Source organism: Helianthus annuus, chromosome 11, assembly GCF_002127325.2.
Source record: "Helianthus annuus cultivar XRQ/B chromosome 11, HanXRQr2.0-SUNRISE, whole genome shotgun sequence".
NCBI lineage: Eukaryota > Viridiplantae > Streptophyta > Magnoliopsida > Asterales > Asteraceae > Helianthus > Helianthus annuus.
The window spans coordinates 41,019,193-41,041,524 of record NC_035443.2 but is presented as its reverse complement, the minus strand read 5'-3'; the positions used below and the strand labels follow the sequence as shown (position 1 = coordinate 41,041,524).

At 41.1% G+C, this 22,332-nt stretch overlaps 1 long non-coding RNA gene across 1 annotated transcript; it reads left to right on the top strand.

Moving 5' to 3' along the window:
- The first annotated feature begins 14,687 nt into the window (after positions 1–14,687).
- LOC118483790 lies at positions 14,688–16,107 on the top strand. The gene is made up of 3 exons (XR_004871506.1): positions 14,688–14,873; positions 15,546–15,619; positions 16,058–16,107. It is a non-coding gene; the product is annotated as an uncharacterized LOC118483790 (long non-coding RNA).
- Positions 16,108–22,332: the final 6,225 nt, after the last annotated feature.

Below are 22,332 nucleotides of genomic sequence, written 5' to 3'. Positions count from 1 at the left end.
TATGGGTTTCTATTGGACCGAAAATATGCCACCAATCACCAACAACATCATCATACAAATTGACATCAATATTTACAAAGAACTTTATGATCACAATTCATAACAACACATATATCTTTTAGTGAATAAAACTAACCGGAAGTTAAGAGGACCCAATGAAAGGCTTCGAGTGTGAGGGGGTTCCTATTGCCGTCGCACAACTACAGGGAGAGATCTAGGGTTTTGGTTTTATAGCTTAACCTTCTTACGTAAATGACGAACATACATATTAAACACTAATTCTGGGCCGAAGCCCTTGTGTTAACTTGTCCGGCCCACCAATTGATGAAAACACTATTGTGTTTTCTTGATGGTGATTTCGTAGGATAGGGGGTTTGACTAAGTATTTTATGGGGGGGGGGTTAGGGTAAACAATCCAAGTTCCATATTCAATAAGTATACTACAATAATCATATAACACAACCCCATATTGCACTTCACAACTTATATTGCACTTCAATTAAATAAACACGATTGATAATACACCGGATATAATATATAGTCACAATACGATTTAATGTATTACTAACGTGTCCAATTGTAAAACCAACAAGTCGCGTAAACAATCAATCTAATCAATTATGTGCAATAAATGTAAGGATGAAAGTCTTGAAAACTCGAGTTGTCACATTATCCCCAACTTGAAAGAAATTTCGTCCCGAAATTTGGTACGCACTCACTGAGGAAGCTAGGTAAGTTATATCGTTCACTGGTTTTCCTGGGGTGTCACATCATCCCCCCGTTGATTTGGAATTTCGTCCCGAAATTCAGTAGTAGTAGCTTCAGTCTCAGTAGTGGTTGCATTGGTTTCGAATAACTGGGGTACTTTTCTGTCATCTGGTCTTCGCGTTCCCAAGTGTACTCTGGGCCACGACGGGAGTTCCAACGAACTCGAACAAGAGGGATTCTCTTGTGTTTGAGGACCTTAACATCCCGGTCCGTGATTTCAACTGGTTCCTCGACGAACTGCAACCGCTCGTCGATAGTGAGTTCCTTAAAAGGAACTATAAGGGTCTCATCTGATAGGCACTTCTTCAGATTCGACACGTGAAATACATTGTGAACTGCACCGAGTTCAGCTGGTAGGTTTAATCTGTAGGCTACTTTGCCAATCTTCTCAATGATCTCGAACGGTCCGACATACCGTGGATTGAGCTTGCCTCGTTTACCAAATCGAACCACACCCTTCCAGGGTGAGACTTTAAGTAAAACCCGGTCCCCGACCTGAAATTCCAATGGCTTCCTACGCTTATCCACGTAGCTTTTCTGGCGATCACGAGCTGCCGCCATGCGTTGTCGTATTTGTGCAATGCGTTCAGTAGCGTCAACTACCATTTCTGGTCCTGAAATCTGACTATCCCCCACCTCTGCCCAACAGAGAGGTGACCGGCATTTACGCCCGTACAATGCCTCGAATGGAGCGGCTTGTATGCTGATGTGGTAACTGTTATTGTACGAAAATTCCACTAAAGGGAGATGCTTTTCCCAGCCGTTCCCGAAATCGATAACGCACGCTCGAAGCATGTCTTCTAGAGTTTGGATCGTTCGCTCAGACTGCCCATCCGTCTGAGGGTGATAAGCTGTGCTCATGTCTAACCGTGAGCCGAAAGATTTGTGCATCGCTTGCCATAGCTCTGACGTGAATCGTGCATCGCGATCCGAAATGATGGAGGTGGGCACCCCGTGCCTCGAAACAACTTCTTTAATATAGATGTCTGCGAGAGTGGAGAACTTATCCGTTTCCTTTATAGCCAGGAAGTGTGCAGACTTGGTGAGTCGATCCACGATTACCCATATAGTGTCATTCCCACGCTGGGATCTAGGTAGGCCTGTAACAAAATCCATGGAAATCTCTTCCCATTTCCACTGTGGTATCCTGGGTTGCTGAAGTAGGCCTGAGGGTTTCTGGTACTCTGTCTTGACTCTCGCACAAGTCAAACATTTGCCGACGCAAGTTGCAATGCGGGCTTTCATGCTAGGCCACCAGTATGTAGTTCTAAGATCGTGGTACATTTTATCCGAGCCTGGATGTACCGAGTAGCGAGACTTATGAGCTTCATCCATCACAAGTTCTCGTAAACCGCCGTACAGTGGGACCCATATACGTCCTGTTACATAGTAGGCGCCGTCTTCTTTCTGTTCTAATCGTTGCCTTGAGCCGCGTAAGGCTTCGGCTTTGACGTTTTCGGGTTTCAGTGCTTCTAACTGAGCATCTCGTATTTGTGCAGGAAGATCAGACTGAATAGTGAGCTGCAAAGCTCGTACACGCCTAGGTAGAGTGTCTTTTCGACTGAGAGCGTCAGCCACAACATTGGCTTTGCCTCGATGGTACTTGATGGCGCATCCGTAATCGTTGGGTAACTCGACCCATTGTCGTTGACGCATGTTCAATTCTTTCTGCTTGAAGATATGCTCGAGACTCCTGTGATCGGTGTAAATCGTGCACCTGGTACCGTACAGGTAGTGTCGCCATATCCTGAGTGCAAAAGCAACAGCTCCCAGCTCTAAATCGTGCGTCGTGTAGTTCCGTTCATGAATCTTGAGTTGCCGCGAAGTGTAAGCAATAACCTTATCCCGTTGCATCAATACGCAACCAAGACCCTGTATCGATGCGTCACGATAACCACGAAGTCATTTGTGCCCTCCGGCAGTGAGAGAATAGGTGCGCTGCACAGCCTATCCTTTAAGTACTGAAAAGCGGTCTCTTGCGTATTACCCCATCTGTAAACGACACCTTTCTGTGTTAGCATAGTAAGTGGTTGCGCGATCTTCGAAAGGTCTTTAATGAATCGCCTGTAGTATCCCGCCAAACCCAAGAATTGGCGTATTTCTGTCGGTGTACGCGGTGCAGGCCAGTTCCTGATCGAACTTTTCTAGATGGGGTTTGCACACCCTGTTCATAAAATCCATGGAAACTGCAGGTGCGTTCGTAAGCCCGAATGGTATGACAAGAAACTCGTAATGGTCGCAGCGAGTTCTGAATGCTGTCTTGGAGTCGTCCTCATCCTGGACTCTCAGCTGATGATAACCAGACCTTAGATCAACCTTGGAGTAGTAACTCGACCCTTGCAACTGGTCGAATAAGTCGTCAATGCGTGGAAGAGGATAACGGTTCTTCACTGTGACCTTGTTCAGTTCACGGTAATCAATTTCACATCCTGAAGGTGCCATCCTTCTTTTTCACAGATAATTGGTATCCAAGAGTTCTTGTAGCTCCCCAAGGCGAAGAGATAGGTCGGATAAATCTCTTATCCAAGATTTCTTGTAGCTGCGTCGATAGTTCTTCCGATTCTGGTGGAGCTAAGCGATGCGGTACTCGAGCTATGGGTGCTGCTCCTGGAGCGAGCTCGATTTGAAATTCGACCTGACGATGAGGCGGTAGACCAGGTAAATCTTTAGGAAACACCTGAGGAAAGTCGCGTACAACTGGATGGTCTTCCAACTTCTTTTCTTTCGTTGATGCGTCAATAACGAGAGCCAAAATTGCGGTGTGACCCTTCCGCAAACATTTCTGAGCCTTCAAGAAAGAGGTGATGCCAACCACAGCACCACTTTTGTCGCCTTGACTTCGAGAGGTTCTTGGCCAGAATGAGAAATGCGAACAACCTTTTCTTTGCATAGGGTTTCTGCTTGCTGTTGTTGCTGGCGATTCCGATTTGCAGGCCGTGGGCTCCTGAATCCTTAGCTTCATGGCCCATCTTGAGACACCTCTGGCAACGTCCCTCGTTGCACTAACCACCGTGGTGTCTGTTACATTAGTTACACATTGGGTGAATTCCCCGATATCCACCCTGCCCCTGACCACCAGAAGTTGGCTGACTCGGCTCTGGTGATCAGTATTCTTGCGCTGCTGCTGTGCTTGAGACCGAACGGTAGCTGAACCCTTGCTGGAATACCCATCCCATTTCCGCTTGTTGTCACTAGGAGTAGCGGGAGTAGCAGAAGTGGTAGCGGTAGTAATAGCGCTGATACAACTAGGCAGCCTGTTCTGTTCCACTGCCTGATCCGTGAGGCGATGAGCAAGACGCTGAATGTCTTGGATATTGTCGAGGTTAGCCGATGTAGCATGGCTCTAAATCTCTGAGGCTAGACCCTTGAGGTACAATTCGATACGCTTGCTTGGAGGGTCCACCATGGTTGAACACAAGATGGCCAGTTCGTTCGACCGTTTCGTATAAGCATCAATTCCTGACCCCGTCATTTTCAAATGGTAAAGCTCCACTTCCAACTTGTGGATATCATCACGCGTGCAGTATTCCCTTTTTAATGCGTTCTTTGAAATCATTCCAAGGGGTGGCGTTAGCAGCTGCCAACCCAAGGATTTGTACTTGCGCGTTCCACCAAGTTAACGCGATTCCTTCCAACGTGCCAGGGGCGTACTTAACCCTGCGAGCCTCAGGGCATTCACACATCTCGAACACTGACTCGAGCTTCTCAAACCAATGGAGTAGTCCCACTGCTCCTTCCGTGCCACTGAATGTGCTTGGACGACTGTCCATGAAGTTCTTGAATGTGCAGACAGGTTGCTATGCGTCCTGACCCGTTGCGCGAGGAAGATAGATCAAGGTTAAGCGCGAGAGTTGGGTCACGAGAGTAGGATCTAACATCCTAGGATAGGTCTGGAATAGCAGGTTATACCTCCTGCTTGTGCGGCTGCAAGCGCCGCAACAACTTGTTCGTTAATGAGAGCCGTCAACTGGGCTTGAGTCATGTTAACACGTCCAGACATGATCGGACAGTAAAGGTAGCATAAGTATGAATGGTTCGCGAGTAGTGCGATGACAGAAAAGTGTAGGCACATAGGTGTTCTTAAGCAGTAACAAGTAGTGAGCAAAGTAATGTAAGCATACTACGGGCAAAGTTCTATGCAATTCTAGCATGTAGGCAATAAACATAAACCTTATTACCTAGGAAGTTGAGTCTTGCACGTGGAGCGAAGCGTCGTTGTGGATCGTTGAGAGCACTGTTCTGGTTATAGTCTGGTTTTAATAAAAACGTTTTTCCATATTAAAACCAAGTTCTCTATAACCAATGGCTCTGATACCAATCTGTCACACCCCCAAAATCCACACGCGGAGTATCACCGCTTGGGAGCGTGACTGACCAGGATCCAGCCACCAATCATACAGAACATTGTATAAAGTAAAAGTAAATGCAATATAATCCAAACCAATTCCATATGAAAGGTGTTTCCAAAACATAAGTAAGTTGTCATTGTTTAGCGGAAGCGTATTATTGTAAAACCCATAGCAAATAAGTATCAAATATCAAAAGTGTTCAATAAGATGATCAAGATCCAAGCCCCACAACGACCAGCTCCTCCGTGTGCAAGCTCCAAGTACCTAACGATCTGCAAGGCATGTAACAGAATGATCAACAAACTAGTTGAGCGAGTTCACAGAAAGTAAATTGCGTAATAGTAAATTCGTTTGTAACAGGTGGCTCTACTGGGCCGTTAGTACGTTCTATTGGTGGGGGCTTCCCACGTTGTATAACCACTAGACTACTCGTAACTATAAGTATCCTTCACAACCGAGGATAGTGATCAGTATAAGTATCCTTCACATCCGAGGATAGTGATCAGTAGAAGTATCCTTCACAACCGAGGATAGTGATCAGTATAAGTATCCTTCACATCCGAGGATAGTGATCAGTATAGGTATCCTTCACATCCGAGGATAGTGATCAGTATAAGTATCCTTCACATCCGAGGATAGTAATATGATAGTCTAGTCATAGTGTCAGCAGTGTATCTATTCAACCTTATCCTTTCAATCCCATTCCCAACACCCCGGGAATCCCATGCCTTGGTAAGAGTGTGAACTCACCTTGGTTTGCTCGGTATGCTAGGTTATGCACTCACGAGTAATTAATCACGTCCTATTATATGCACGTATAACAAATCAGTTCATGTTCGCAATGATACGCATGCAATTTAATGTTCACATAACAGTCAGTTTGCATATCGGCACAACACGTATTATTTCACATTAAATCATCAGCGTGCACGAATACAATTATTAACACTCATCACCAAGCATGGCATGCCAAATAAATCAAACATATGTTCCATTATTCAAAGCATGTTCATAACCTACAATATCTTTCGAATCCACCCTTATCTTTCGACGCACATCTACCTTTCGGTTCATGTGTTATCTTTCGTCAAACAGTTATCTTTCGGTTCACAACTATGTTTCGTATAACTAACATCTTTCGGTCAAAGCTATCCTTCGGTCCCAACAACTATCTTTCGAGTGGCAAGTATCTTTCGGTTACAATCAGTTTTCATGCAAAAAGGCAGTTACCACACAACCCTAAATGAGCATCTGGCATCATAATTATAAACAACCAAACACAAGCAATATCACATATTTTTAATAATCTATCGGTGGGTACTTGATCACCATTGGACCGATTACAAAGCCAATGGCCTTAACTTGGCCGCCCATACCCACCAATTAAACAACCCCATGACTTTGAAAATAATATCTTAACACACACATAATATGGGATGCAGACATTGAATTATGAAGCATGTGCACTATATTCCTATTAATCATTACAATTCATTCATGTTAGCCGCCATTTAGACCAACAAAGATATCCATATATTTTATGCACAGTAATCATATCAATCGATTCCCACAAGCACCCTCCTATACAATCACATGCAACATACACAGCTTTCTCTTGGTTCATGATGTGCCGTCCAAACCAACCAATGGGTTAATTGAATTATTCCACAAAAGTCAAGCCACATGAGTAAACACATGAAAGTTCTTATTATTTTAGTATACATGGCCGACAATCCCATGATATATGGGTTTCTATTGGACCGAAAATATGCCACCAATCACCAACAACATCATCATACAAATTGACATCAATATTTACAAAGAACTTTATGATCACAATTCATAACAACACATATATCTTTTAGTGAATAAAACTAACCGGAAGTTAAGAGGACCCAATGAAAGGCTTCGAGTGTGAGGGGGTTCCTATTGCCGTCGCACAACTACAGGGAGAGATCTAGGGTTTTGGTTTTATAGCTTAACCTTCTTACGTAAATGACGAACATACATATTAAACACTAATTCTGGGCCGAAGCCCTTGTGTTAACTTGTCCGGCCCACCAATTGATGAAAACACTATTGTGTTTTCTTGATGGTGATTTCGTAGGATAGGGGGTTTGACTAAGTATTTTATGGGGGGGGGGGTTAGGGTAAACAATCCAAGTTCCATATTCAATAAGTATACTACAATAATCATATAACACAACCCCATATTGCACTTCACAACTTATATTGCACTTCAATTAAATAAACACGATTGATAATACACCGGATATAATATATAGTCACAATACGATTTAATGTATTACTAACGTGTCCAATTGTAAAACCAACAAGTCGCGTAAACAATCAATCTAATCAATTATGTGCAATAAATGTAAGGATGAAAGTCTTGAAAACTCGAGTTGTCACATTATCCCCAACTTGAAAGAAATTTCGTCCCGAAATTTGGTACGCACTCACTGAGGAAGCTAGGTAAGTTATATCGTTCACTGGTTTTCCTGGGGTGTCACATCATCCCCCCGTTGATTTGGAATTTCGTCCCGAAATTCAGTAGTAGTAGCTTCAGTCTCAGTAGTGGTTGCATTGGTTTCGAATAACTGGGGTACTTTTCTGTCATCTGGTCTTCGCGTTCCCAAGTGTACTCTGGGCCACGACGGGAGTTCCAACGAACTCGAACAAGAGGGATTCTCTTGTGTTTGAGGACCTTAACATCCCGGTCCGTGATTTCAACTGGTTCCTCGACGAACTGCAACCGCTCGTCGATAGTGAGTTCCTTAAAAGGAACTATAAGGGTCTCATCTGATAGGCACTTCTTCAGATTCGACACGTGAAATACATTGTGAACTGCACCGAGTTCAGCTGGTAGGTTTAATCTGTAGGCTACTTTGCCAATCTTCTCAATGATCTCGAACGGTCCGACATACCGTGGATTGAGCTTGCCTCGTTTACCAAATCGAACCACACCCTTCCAGGGTGAGACTTTAAGTAAAACCCGGTCCCCGACCTGAAATTCCAATGGCTTCCTACGCTTATCCACGTAGCTTTTCTGGCGATCACGAGCTGCCGCCATGCGTTGTCGTATTTGTGCAATGCGTTCAGTAGCGTCAACTACCATTTCTGGTCCTGAAATCTGACTATCCCCCACCTCTGCCCAACAGAGAGGTGACCGGCATTTACGCCCGTACAATGCCTCGAATGGAGCGGCTTGTATGCTGATGTGGTAACTGTTATTGTACGAAAATTCCACTAAAGGGAGATGCTTTTCCCAGCCGTTCCCGAAATCGATAACGCACGCTCGAAGCATGTCTTCTAGAGTTTGGATCGTTCGCTCAGACTGCCCATCCGTCTGAGGGTGATAAGCTGTGCTCATGTCTAACCGTGAGCCGAAAGATTTGTGCATCGCTTGCCATAGCTCTGACGTGAATCGTGCATCGCGATCCGAAATGATGGAGGTGGGCACCCCGTGCCTCGAAACAACTTCTTTAATATAGATGTCTGCGAGAGTGGAGAACTTATCCGTTTCCTTTATAGCCAGGAAGTGTGCAGACTTGGTGAGTCGATCCACGATTACCCATATAGTGTCATTCCCACGCTGGGATCTAGGTAGGCCTGTAACAAAATCCATGGAAATCTCTTCCCATTTCCACTGTGGTATCCTGGGTTGCTGAAGTAGGCCTGAGGGTTTCTGGTACTCTGTCTTGACTCTCGCACAAGTCAAACATTTGCCGACGCAAGTTGCAATGCGGGCTTTCATGCTAGGCCACCAGTATGTAGTTCTAAGATCGTGGTACATTTTATCCGAGCCTGGATGTACCGAGTAGCGAGACTTATGAGCTTCATCCATCACAAGTTCTCGTAAACCGCCGTACAGTGGGACCCATATACGTCCTGTTACATAGTAGGCGCCGTCTTCTTTCTGTTCTAATCGTTGCCTTGAGCCGCGTAAGGCTTCGGCTTTGACGTTTTCGGGTTTCAGTGCTTCTAACTGAGCATCTCGTATTTGTGCAGGAAGATCAGACTGAATAGTGAGCTGCAAAGCTCGTACACGCCTAGGTAGAGTGTCTTTTCGACTGAGAGCGTCAGCCACAACATTGGCTTTGCCTCGATGGTACTTGATGGCGCATCCGTAATCGTTGGGTAACTCGACCCATTGTCGTTGACGCATGTTCAATTCTTTCTGCTTGAAGATATGCTCGAGACTCCTGTGATCGGTGTAAATCGTGCACCTGGTACCGTACAGGTAGTGTCGCCATATCCTGAGTGCAAAAGCAACAGCTCCCAGCTCTAAATCGTGCGTCGTGTAGTTCCGTTCATGAATCTTGAGTTGCCGCGAAGTGTAAGCAATAACCTTATCCCGTTGCATCAATACGCAACCAAGACCCTGTATCGATGCGTCACGATAACCACGAAGTCATTTGTGCCCTCCGGCAGTGAGAGAATAGGTGCGCTGCACAGCCTATCCTTTAAGTACTGAAAAGCGGTCTCTTGCGTATTACCCCATCTGTAAACGACACCTTTCTGTGTTAGCATAGTAAGTGGTTGCGCGATCTTCGAAAGGTCTTTAATGAATCGCCTGTAGTATCCCGCCAAACCCAAGAATTGGCGTATTTCTGTCGGTGTACGCGGTGCAGGCCAGTTCCTGATCGAACTTTTCTAGATGGGGTTTGCACACCCTGTTCATAAAATCCATGGAAACTGCAGGTGCGTTCGTAAGCCCGAATGGTATGACAAGAAACTCGTAATGGTCGCAGCGAGTTCTGAATGCTGTCTTGGAGTCGTCCTCATCCTGGACTCTCAGCTGATGATAACCAGACCTTAGATCAACCTTGGAGTAGTAACTCGACCCTTGCAACTGGTCGAATAAGTCGTCAATGCGTGGAAGAGGATAACGGTTCTTCACTGTGACCTTGTTCAGTTCACGGTAATCAATTTCACATCCTGAAGGTGCCATCCTTCTTTTTCACAGATAATTGGTATCCAAGAGTTCTTGTAGCTCCCCAAGGCGAAGAGATAGGTCGGATAAATCTCTTATCCAAGATTTCTTGTAGCTGCGTCGATAGTTCTTCCGATTCTGGTGGAGCTAAGCGATGCGGTACTCGAGCTATGGGTGCTGCTCCTGGAGCGAGCTCGATTTGAAATTCGACCTGACGATGAGGCGGTAGACCAGGTAAATCTTTAGGAAACACCTGAGGAAAGTCGCGTACAACTGGATGGTCTTCCAACTTCTTTTCTTTCGTTGATGCGTCAATAACGAGAGCCAAAATTGCGGTGTGACCCTTCCGCAAACATTTCTGAGCCTTCAAGAAAGAGGTGATGCCAACCACAGCACCACTTTTGTCGCCTTGACTTCGAGAGGTTCTTGGCCAGAATGAGAAATGCGAACAACCTTTTCTTTGCATAGGGTTTCTGCTTGCTGTTGTTGCTGGCGATTCCGATTTGCAGGCCGTGGGCTCCTGAATCCTTAGCTTCATGGCCCATCTTGAGACACCTCTGGCAACGTCCCTCGTTGCACTAACCACCGTGGTGTCTGTTACATTAGTTACACATTGGGTGAATTCCCCGATATCCACCCTGCCCCTGACCACCAGAAGTTGGCTGACTCGGCTCTGGTGATCAGTATTCTTGCGCTGCTGCTGTGCTTGAGACCGAACGGTAGCTGAACCCTTGCTGGAATACCCATCCCATTTCCGCTTGTTGTCACTAGGAGTAGCGGGAGTAGCAGAAGTGGTAGCGGTAGTAATAGCGCTGATACAACTAGGCAGCCTGTTCTGTTCCACTGCCTGATCCGTGAGGCGATGAGCAAGACGCTGAATGTCTTGGATATTGTCGAGGTTAGCCGATGTAGCATGGCTCTAAATCTCTGAGGCTAGACCCTTGAGGTACAATTCGATACGCTTGCTTGGAGGGTCCACCATGGTTGAACACAAGATGGCCAGTTCGTTCGACCGTTTCGTATAAGCATCAATTCCTGACCCCGTCATTTTCAAATGGTAAAGCTCCACTTCCAACTTGTGGATATCATCACGCGTGCAGTATTCCCTTTTTAATGCGTTCTTTGAAATCATTCCAAGGGGTGGCGTTAGCAGCTGCCAACCCAAGGATTTGTACTTGCGCGTTCCACCAAGTTAACGCGATTCCTTCCAACGTGCCAGGGGCGTACTTAACCCTGCGAGCCTCAGGGCATTCACACATCTCGAACACTGACTCGAGCTTCTCAAACCAATGGAGTAGTCCCACTGCTCCTTCCGTGCCACTGAATGTGCTTGGACGACTGTCCATGAAGTTCTTGAATGTGCAGACAGGTTGCTATGCGTCCTGACCCGTTGCGCGAGGAAGATAGATCAAGGTTAAGCGCGAGAGTTGGGTCACGAGAGTAGGATCTAACATCCTAGGATAGGTCTGGAATAGCAGGTTATACCTCCTGCTTGTGCGGCTGCAAGCGCCGCAACAACTTGTTCGTTAATGAGAGCCGTCAACTGGGCTTGAGTCATGTTAACACGTCCAGACATGATCGGACAGTAAAGGTAGCATAAGTATGAATGGTTCGCGAGTAGTGCGATGACAGAAAAGTGTAGGCACATAGGTGTTCTTAAGCAGTAACAAGTAGTGAGCAAAGTAATGTAAGCATACTACGGGCAAAGTTCTATGCAATTCTAGCATGTAGGCAATAAACATAAACCTTATTACCTAGGAAGTTGAGTCTTGCACGTGGAGCGAAGCGTCGTTGTGGATCGTTGAGAGCACTGTTCTGGTTATAGTCTGGTTTTAATAAAAACGTTTTTCCATATTAAAACCAAGTTCTCTATAACCAATGGCTCTGATACCAATCTGTCACACCCCCAAAATCCACACGCGGAGTATCACCGCTTGGGAGCGTGACTGACCAGGATCCAGCCACCAATCATACAGAACATTGTATAAAGTAAAAGTAAATGCAATATAATCCAAACCAATTCCATATGAAAGGTGTTTCCAAAACATAAGTAAGTTGTCATTGTTTAGCGGAAGCGTATTATTGTAAAACCCATAGCAAATAAGTATCAAATATCAAAAGTGTTCAATAAGATGATCAAGATCCAAGCCCCACAACGACCAGCTCCTCCGTGTGCAAGCTCCAAGTACCTAACGATCTGCAAGGCATGTAACAGAATGATCAACAAACTAGTTGAGCGAGTTCACAGAAAGTAAATTGCGTAATAGTAAATTCGTTTGTAACAGGTGGCTCTACTGGGCCGTTAGTACGTTCTATTGGTGGGGGCTTCCCACGTTGTATAACCACTAGACTACTCGTAACTATAAGTATCCTTCACAACCGAGGATAGTGATCAGTATAAGTATCCTTCACATCCGAGGATAGTGATCAGTAGAAGTATCCTTCACAACCGAGGATAGTGATCAGTATAAGTATCCTTCACATCCGAGGATAGTGATCAGTATAGGTATCCTTCACATCCGAGGATAGTGATCAGTATAAGTATCCTTCACATCCGAGGATAGTAATATGATAGTCTAGTCATAGTGTCAGCAGTGTATCTATTCAACCTTATCCTTTCAATCCCATTCCCAACACCCCGGGAATCCCATGCCTTGGTAAGAGTGTGAACTCACCTTGGTTTGCTCGGTATGCTAGGTTATGCACTCACGAGTAATTAATCACGTCCTATTATATGCACGTATAACAAATCAGTTCATGTTCGCAATGATACGCATGCAATTTAATGTTCACATAACAGTCAGTTTGCATATCGGCACAACACGTATTATTTCACATTAAATCATCAGCGTGCACGAATACAATTATTAACACTCATCACCAAGCATGGCATGCCAAATAAATCAAACATATGTTCCATTATTCAAAGCATGTTCATAACCTACAATATCTTTCGAATCCACCCTTATCTTTCGACGCACATCTACCTTTCGGTTCATGTGTTATCTTTCGTCAAACAGTTATCTTTCGGTTCACAACTATGTTTCGTATAACTAACATCTTTCGGTCAAAGCTATCCTTCGGTCCCAACAACTATCTTTCGAGTGGCAAGTATCTTTCGGTTACAATCAGTTTTCATGCAAAAAGGCAGTTACCACACAACCCTAAATGAGCATCTGGCATCATAATTATAAACAACCAAACACAAGCAATATCACATATTTTTAATAATCTATCGGTGGGTACTTGATCACCATTGGACCGATTACAAAGCCAATGGCCTTAACTTGGCCGCCCATACCCACCAATTAAACAACCCCATGACTTTGAAAATAATATCTTAACACACACATAATATGGGATGCAGACATTGAATTATGAAGCATGTGCACTATATTCCTATTAATCATTACAATTCATTCATGTTAGCCGCCATTTAGACCAACAAAGATATCCATATATTTTATGCACAGTAATCATATCAATCGATTCCCACAAGCACCCTCCTATACAATCACATGCAACATACACAGCTTTCTCTTGGTTCATGATGTGCCGTCCAAACCAACCAATGGGTTAATTGAATTATTCCACAAAAGTCAAGCCACATGAGTAAACACATGAAAGTTCTTATTATTTTAGTATACATGGCCGACAATCCCATGATATATGGGTTTCTATTGGACCGAAAATATGCCACCAATCACCAACAACATCATCATACAAATTGACATCAATATTTACAAAGAACTTTATGATCACAATTCATAACAACACATATATCTTTTAGTGAATAAAACTAACCGGAAGTTAAGAGGACCCAATGAAAGGCTTCGAGTGTGAGGGGGTTCCTATTGCCGTCGCACAACTACAGGGAGAGATCTAGGGTTTTGGTTTTATAGCTTAACCTTCTTACGTAAATGACGAACATACATATTAAACACTAATTCTGGGCCGAAGCCCTTGTGTTAACTTGTCCGGCCCACCAATTGATGAAAACACTATTGTGTTTTCTTGATGGTGATTTCGTAGGATAGGGGGTTTGACTAAGTATTTTATGGGGGGGGGTTAGGGTAAACAATCCAAGTTCCATATTCAATAAGTATACTACAATAATCATATAACACAACCCCATATTGCACTTCACAACTTATATTGCACTTCAATTAAATAAACACGATTGATAATACACCGGATATAATATATAGTCACAATACGATTTAATGTATTACTAACGTGTCCAATTGTAAAACCAACAAGTCGCGTAAACAATCAATCTAATCAATTATGTGCAATAAATGTAAGGATGAAAGTCTTGAAAACTCGAGTTGTCACAGACACCCCATTTCGCCTTCTCCGAACCCTCCGTTAACCACACTTACACCTCTCGTTCCCTCCCTACAACCTTGACGAACGAAAGCAGCCGGCCACCACCCTCTAGTGGTGGAACACGGCGGCGAAAAACGCAGGAATGGGGAGACAGAGCAGGGAATGAGGGCCGACCCTTCCACTCGCCGACGACGATGACGGACGACAACGGGTTAGGTACGAGTTCCGAGTATTATTCATTTACGTCTCAGTTTTAATTCAAATCGGATTCTATTTTGAATTGCTTTCAGATTCGTTTCACCCCGATTCCGGTTTGGATTCTGATACGAGTTACGTGTCGATTTCTGTCCGTTCTGATTCCGGTTCGGGATTGGTTTCAGTTCTGGTGACAAACATGAACGAAGACAGCGGAGATGGCGATATGTTTCGGATTTGATTTGGGAGTATTATAGTTCAGTTTTAGTGTCTCGGGTCTAACAGTCAACTGCCAGGTCAAACACAGTCAAAGCTAGTCAACTGGAGTCTCGGTTCAGTCTCGTTTCGGGTTCGGGTTAACGGGTTAAACGCGATATTCAAATGACAGTGGCGAAACTATAAATTGAATTGTTTTTTTTATATATGTATATATATTACTTTAAATGTCGAACCGATACACTTGACGTTTAATTATATTGTAGCATTGATGTGAATTTTATATATATTGTCGTTTATTGTTAAATTTTGAAATTGTAAACGGCACTTTGGTTGTCGGGATCGTCCAAAAACAGAGGAAACTCTGGCCGTTTTTCGCAAAATTCCGTAAAACGAAACACGTTAATGCTATAAAACGAAACCTATCGAAGTTTTAATATTTTTATAAAGAAAATATAAATTTTATTGTTTCGTATTAGTTAATATTTTTGTAGTCGAGCCACTAATGAAAATATATCGTATTCAAATAAATTTTATAATGATAAATATAAAGGTGTATCTATTTTGACGATACATCTATCATAATTCCGATAAACTTAATTTGGAATTATTGCATAAACTATAATATATATATATATATATATGTATATATATATACATGTACTTATCTATCGACTCGATATACTTTATATTCCACTTCAAACCTTCCGTCGTAATTCTATTTACTCATGCACCATCATTTGCCCATATAGGGTGACCTCGGTGTTTCATTCTCCTAATCTTATCAACTCGTCATACTTGGATAATCGGAAGACTTAGCAATTATGTGAGTATACTCGTACTTTTCCCCTTTTTACTTTTACCACTTTTTGGGGGTGTAACATGTTTACCTATTGAAACTTACACATGAACTTTTGTCTAAACACATGAACATTCCTATAACATGCTTGTATATGTGATGGCTTGATACTTTAAATTTGGGTGATTCTTATGTGTTGAACTTATCATTAACTTCGTACGAGCCAAACCTTGACATATGTAGCGCTATAGGATTAACGACCCGCCTCTACTGAAACTTTGGTTATGTCATGAGCAAGTTGCGTTTTCTTGGTTTGATATGTTAGACACATGCCATGTTTGAATGTTTATCTTGAATCACATGCTTGCTATGAGGAATTGTTCAAAACTTATCTTTTGCTATGTACGTATCAAACTTGTATACTCGCCTTTGCTTTTGCATTGAATTATTTTAAACATGTTACAGGTTGATGAGGATGATGCTAAGAAAAGAAGTAGCGTTGATGCCTAGATACACATATAGACGTTAGGGTTTAATATGTTGTATCAATTTTGTTATGATGTTATGTTATTTTGTTAAACTTGATGTATTTGAATTTCTTGTAATGTTGACAATTTATCTTCTGAAATGAAATCGGATTATTTAAATACTTGTCACAATTATTAGCGTTATGATGTCCCGAACAATCTTCACACTTCGTCTCATCCCGATGTTTCCGCCATTGGTTGGGGTGTGACATCTACGCCCACCACGGGGCATGGTCAACCCAGCTCAACATGGGGCATGGTCAACGCTAAGATACGAAGAATCTTGATAGTACAGCAAAGAGTTGACCTCGGGGCCGTGCCCAGGAGACACGGGATCGTGTGGGGCCCTCTGCTGACACTTGCAATTAATGAAGGGGCGTGCCCACTGGACACGGGGCCGTGGCCACATCTCTGTTCTGGCTATAAATAGGGGTGATTGGTTCACTTGAAAGGCATCCCTTGGCAAACCACTACTCTCCCACTTTGCCACCACTCCACCACCACTACAACACCAACACCCACCACCATCATCCATCTTTAGAGTGTGTAGTAGTCTCGGGATCCAAGATTGATTGTAAGAGTTCTTGCCAATCAAAGGCCATGTTTGGTTAAGCCTTTTACATCACTTGGTGAAGACAAGTCTTTTATGTATTACTTTTGTCACACCCCAACCGATGGCGGAAACATAGGGATGAGACGAACAAATAGCTCAAAACAACATAACACTAAATGTGACAATATAAATTAAATCATTTTATTAAATTCTAAAGTAAGGTACATTGTCTCAAATAAACAAACATAAATTCAACATTAACTAAAATGCTAAAATGGGTTTCTAGTTCCATCCTAGCTTGATTGCTTTATTTCTTGAAGATCAACATTGATTGCATTACGATTTCTTCTAATAACGCACGAGTAGGGATTTAGAAACCGAACGAATGGAACGGTCATCCTAGATGTGGAAATATATAACTAACTTGTTACAATTTGTATGCTTAAATATAATTTCTAACAGGTAAAGTTTTGAATTTGTTTAATTAGATAATTTATTTATTTAGTTATTTTCTTTTATTACATTATAACCTATATAAAAGAGTTTAACATGAATTAAAGGGTTTAAGATAGGTTGCTTAGTTATTATTGGCTATATTAAAAGGAAAAAAAATGATTTAAAATTTAAAGTTCAAAGTTAAAAATCAAAATACACGAATTATAAAAGATTCATGATAATTATTGAAATTATTCATAACATTAAGAAAACTACTAACTTAAAAGTTTAGTTGATAAATTCCACAAACTAAAGATTGGGTAAAATAAATTTAGAGGAAAACAAAAAAACACATTTAACAGTATGTATATATTTTTCTTTATCAAAACCTTAATGGCTTCAATTACTCACATGAGTCACGGCATATAACTAACCTCTTTACTATATATGTATATATAAAAAAAAGGAAGTTAATTGTAACTTCTTTAATATTATCATTGACTTTTAATTTATAGAAACAAAGGAAAATCCATTAAAACAATTTACGGTTATTATTGACCTCAAGCTTACATGCACGGAGCCCGACCAACTAGGCTGCGTGTCTAACCCGGCTATATTCCTATTCAAAATTATTTTATACGTTCCAAACAAACCGGTAAACACCTTTTTCTTTTTATAAAAATATCTTTATAACAGACCATAACATAATTGTAAAATTGTATGCATTTAAAAGGGTTGTATTTAAAAGTACACTTTTGACATATTTCTAAAGAGGCAACGAGACCTTCTGACTTAGTTTAGATATGCTATGTTTTGATTTCAATTTTTTTTTTTAATTTTATTTATTTTCTTTCTTTTTTTTTTTTTTTTTTTTTGAAACTTTACATACAACAGCATCATCATCTTCAATACTAACAAGGAAAGAAAGAAAAAGATGAAAAGCATAAAATGGCGACAACAACCTTGAACCCACTGTATCATCTTCTTCAAAAACAAAAACACTAGAAACCGATTATGTTTATATGTATAGCTATTATTCTTTTCTGGTTTCAGTTTAGAATAGCAGGAGTGTTTAAACAAACAGAAAGAAATGGAAAATGAGGTGTACCGACCAAAGGAGACACGACTGTCGACGTGACTCCGATCTCCAGCGAACTTCGTCTTCTCCGGTGAATCCGCTCCAACTCCCACACGTTGTGGAAACCTTCGGCGGTGACCAGGGGCGAAGGATTTAAGGGGCGGGGAGGGGCGCCCGTCCCCCCGAACTTTTCGATCAGTAGTGTTATATATGTACGTTTCGTATAGGATTTTGTAGGTATATACGTTTTTGACCCCCCGGTTTTATAAAAAAAATTAGGTATATACATTTTCGACCCCCCGGTTTTAACTTTTTTTATTTATATAACCCAAATAAAATATTTAATTAGTCCAAATATTATAGCCAAAATCATTATATTTGGTAGAATACTAGAATGTATATTATATAATCCAAATTAAATCAATATATAGCCCAACTTAAAAGCTCACCCTATAAAAAAAACTCAAATTCGTTTACTTTGGGATATCGACTTCTTCAATCTTTATAAAGTTAAAGGTATGTGTTTTTTTTTATCTTTAGGTTTAAATTAGGGCTGCAATTTATTTGATTTAGGTTGAAATTAGGGGTGAAATTGGTTCGAATTTTTGCCCTAAACTTGTTGAATCTTTCTGTAACTATGTCTAATTTTATTTGTTCAATCTTACTGTGATTTGATTTAGATAGAAATTAGAGTTTGAAATTTAGGGTGATTTGTTAACTTGTTTTGTTATTAGATTATGCTATGCGGAAGAATAAAATGATAACTTCTATTTTAATGTTTGAGAATGTTTTTATTTGATATTAATGTTTGACCCGACCCGACCCGACCCGAATTTATCACCGATGTCCGACCCGAACATACACCTCGAAACTACGCGATAGAAATTTTTTTTTAGGTCCGTTGCTTTCCGACCCCCCAAATTTTTTTTTCAAGCTTCGCCACTGGCGGTGACTCGATATTGAACGAGGTGTTGTGATCGTGTGTCTGTAGAACCGGATGAACGCTTCGGTTTTATAGCCTTCATATGCCTCGCAAATTATGGTAATACGTTGCGATTGATTGTATGTGTCTTAATAAAGAGTCTAGGTTCGTGATTGGCATATAATCGGAAACGCGGAAAGAGCTCGATCTCCGATCAATCAATAGATATCAAAAAGGAAACAATTGTTGTAAACCTTCTGTCTTGGCGGCAAAGTTGAAAAAGAATTCCAAAAAGTCAAACCCACTTCTTTTTTTTTTTTTTTTTAAGTTTCAAAAGGTTAATTAAATTAGTTAATTACTAAATAAATCAAATAACTATATTGATAATTAGATTAAAAAGCATAGAATTTCTAATTCAACTAAATAAATTCTTGAAAATTATGAGGTTTCAAAGCCTAGGATTCGGATTTTAGGAACCTATTTTGGCGGATGTTATAACTTTTGATTTTTAATCTTTCGGCACTTTTTATTTGGGTTTCTATTAATGATTTTAATAATTAGTTTCTTATGTTGAAAGTGAATTTTCTTTATCATTTTCTCATGGTATCTTGAGGTTACTTTACTGTCTATCTAAAGTAAATGATGTCATCATTCGTGTCTTTACGGTCTATATAAAGCGCGTTGACTACCTGGTAGGGGGTTAGGGGAAGGTTTGGTAAAGTTCTTGTCTCGTTCAGTGTATCGATCCTGCGAGGACCTGGTTCAAGCTTACTAAGACCTCCTTCAATGCCCAATGGTATTGGATGGCGGAGGTGCGAATAGCTTGAGCCTCTCATATGTAAACTTCTATTAATACTTTAAACCGGCTTCTTGGGATTGTATCCTTATTAACTCAAACCACTTAGCCGAGGGTAACGTCACCTTCAAAAGAGGGGCCTACCACTTTTCACATTAATAACTAACTTAATTGTCTTTCAATATGCGGACCCTTTAGGATTGTATCCCTGCTGACTCAAACCACTGGGTTGAGGGTAACATCACCTTCAAAAGAGGGGCCTACTACTATAACTAAGAGAATCTCTTAAAAAGCCCGAAAGTGCGAAAGTCATCAAAGGATACATTAAAGACGGGTTGGATCGAAGTGATTCTATCTTGTCTGTCTATTTTTATTTTATTTATCTTCGATTAGACGTTGAGGATAAACCGGTATTAAAAGCTCTTGTGTCCTTGGACGACCTCGGTATCTTACCAACACTATACTACGCTCACGATGGGTGCAGTTGCCCAAGTGTGTGTTTAGTGTTAGTATAATATCGTGTTATATAAATTTAAAACTTGACTAATGCATAAAATGGGCTCAAAATATTAATAAAATCATATCACACCTAATGCACACCAAGTGTGTTTTATATATGTACACATATTGCACCCAAAAAGTGTAAAAACGGTAAAAAGGGCGTCGAGTATACTCATAATTTTGCAAAAGCTTTCCAATTATCCGTATATTGACGAGTTAATGAGAATAGGTGAATGAAGGTGTTCGGAGTTTATGGAATATTTGGATTCAGAATTAAGTATAAAAGTATATGTATGCAAAAGTATATCTCGTCTAGACACTCGTTTGGACACTAAGTTTTAAAGTGTTTTCATGGGTCCTAACGTGCCCCTTAGAATCGCAAACGAGGAATAAAGAACAAAGATAATATAACTTATATTCACAACATGTAATCATGATCCGATTTACATCATGAATTTAGTTATGTTTATATTGATATGTTATATAGTATGCCTAATATTAAGTCCGTCATATACTAACATAGAGTTCATGGAAGTCAAGCATGGAGGTATGAACCGTGTTATATGATTCACCACTACACAAATCATCACAAAGTTGATTCAGAGGGTCATTAATAACAAGGAATAAAAACTAACTAATACATTCTCAAGTAGTCAAGTAAGTCTTAACCCGGGTGAACCACCACAATATGGAAAGAGTTAACTAAGTGTTGGAGGCTAGGCGGGGTTATGTTACTTTGATACTAGGAAGCTACTTGAGTGTTCATACACGAGGTTCACAAGTGAGGTAGTGGAACTAGATTGGAAAGCCAAAGCTCCCACGGTTCACACTTTTACAAGTCACAAGTTCAACCATATGGAAGATGGTGAATCGTGTTGTTTTCAACCCTTGGATTATAACATGTATGAACTTAAAGTAAAGAGTTTTGAACTCATAACTTGGTGGAAATCAACCTCAACACAAACCCACAACTATAGGCTAAGTTGTGAGCTTGGTGGATACAAAGATTTCACCAAGTTTTAGTAAAGAGATAGAATATACATGAACATTGTACAAAACAGAAAGTTTAGAGAGTGTTTGCACCTCTAAACTTGTAAGAATCAACCATACACAAGCACTATAACCATAAACTTGGTTAGAGGCAACGTAGGTACAAGATTTATGTAAGAAAGTATGAGTTTAATAACGTTTAAAGCAAAATCTTCCAAAACAGAAAGTTTGGACCTCAAAATGGTTATGTTCCACCTTAGATTACCATGGTAATCTTGTGGAAACATGTCACACCCCAACCGATGACGGAAACATCGGGACGCGGCACTGAGCGAAACAGATTGTCCAGGAGAATCCATAACAACTATTAATTATAATATATTAAAGGTTCATGTCCCATACCACAAACATATAAAATAAAAACAGTTATTACATACGATGTTCTCAAAGACAAATATCCATTCCGACAACTCAGATTTTATTTAGTTTGTTTCTAGACTCTCCTAGCTTGATTCCATAGCTGCAAACAAGCAAAAGCATCCTAAACACCTGTCACATACGTTAAAATAGAGGTCAATACACATAGTGTAAAGGTGAGCATACAAGTTTAATAGTATAGTAGATAGCGAAAATCGTTTACACATAACCATCATGTAACATGTAGCAAAGTGAAAGCTAGTAGGTTATCGAGAATGAAATATGCACAGACGTGACTACGAGTTGTAAAATGCGCAACACATATCCCCACTGGGACACGTGAAGTAAATCCCTTAATAACCCCTGTCCACAACAGGTGATGGGTCCAAACTATAATACTATCGTTGCTAAGGTGTCAGCCAACAATCACTGTGTAAACATAACATACAAGAATTCATCGAATAACACGTAACATGCAATAACGGTAAGCGTATAAATAGTGTTTGCGTTGTGTGTCGATT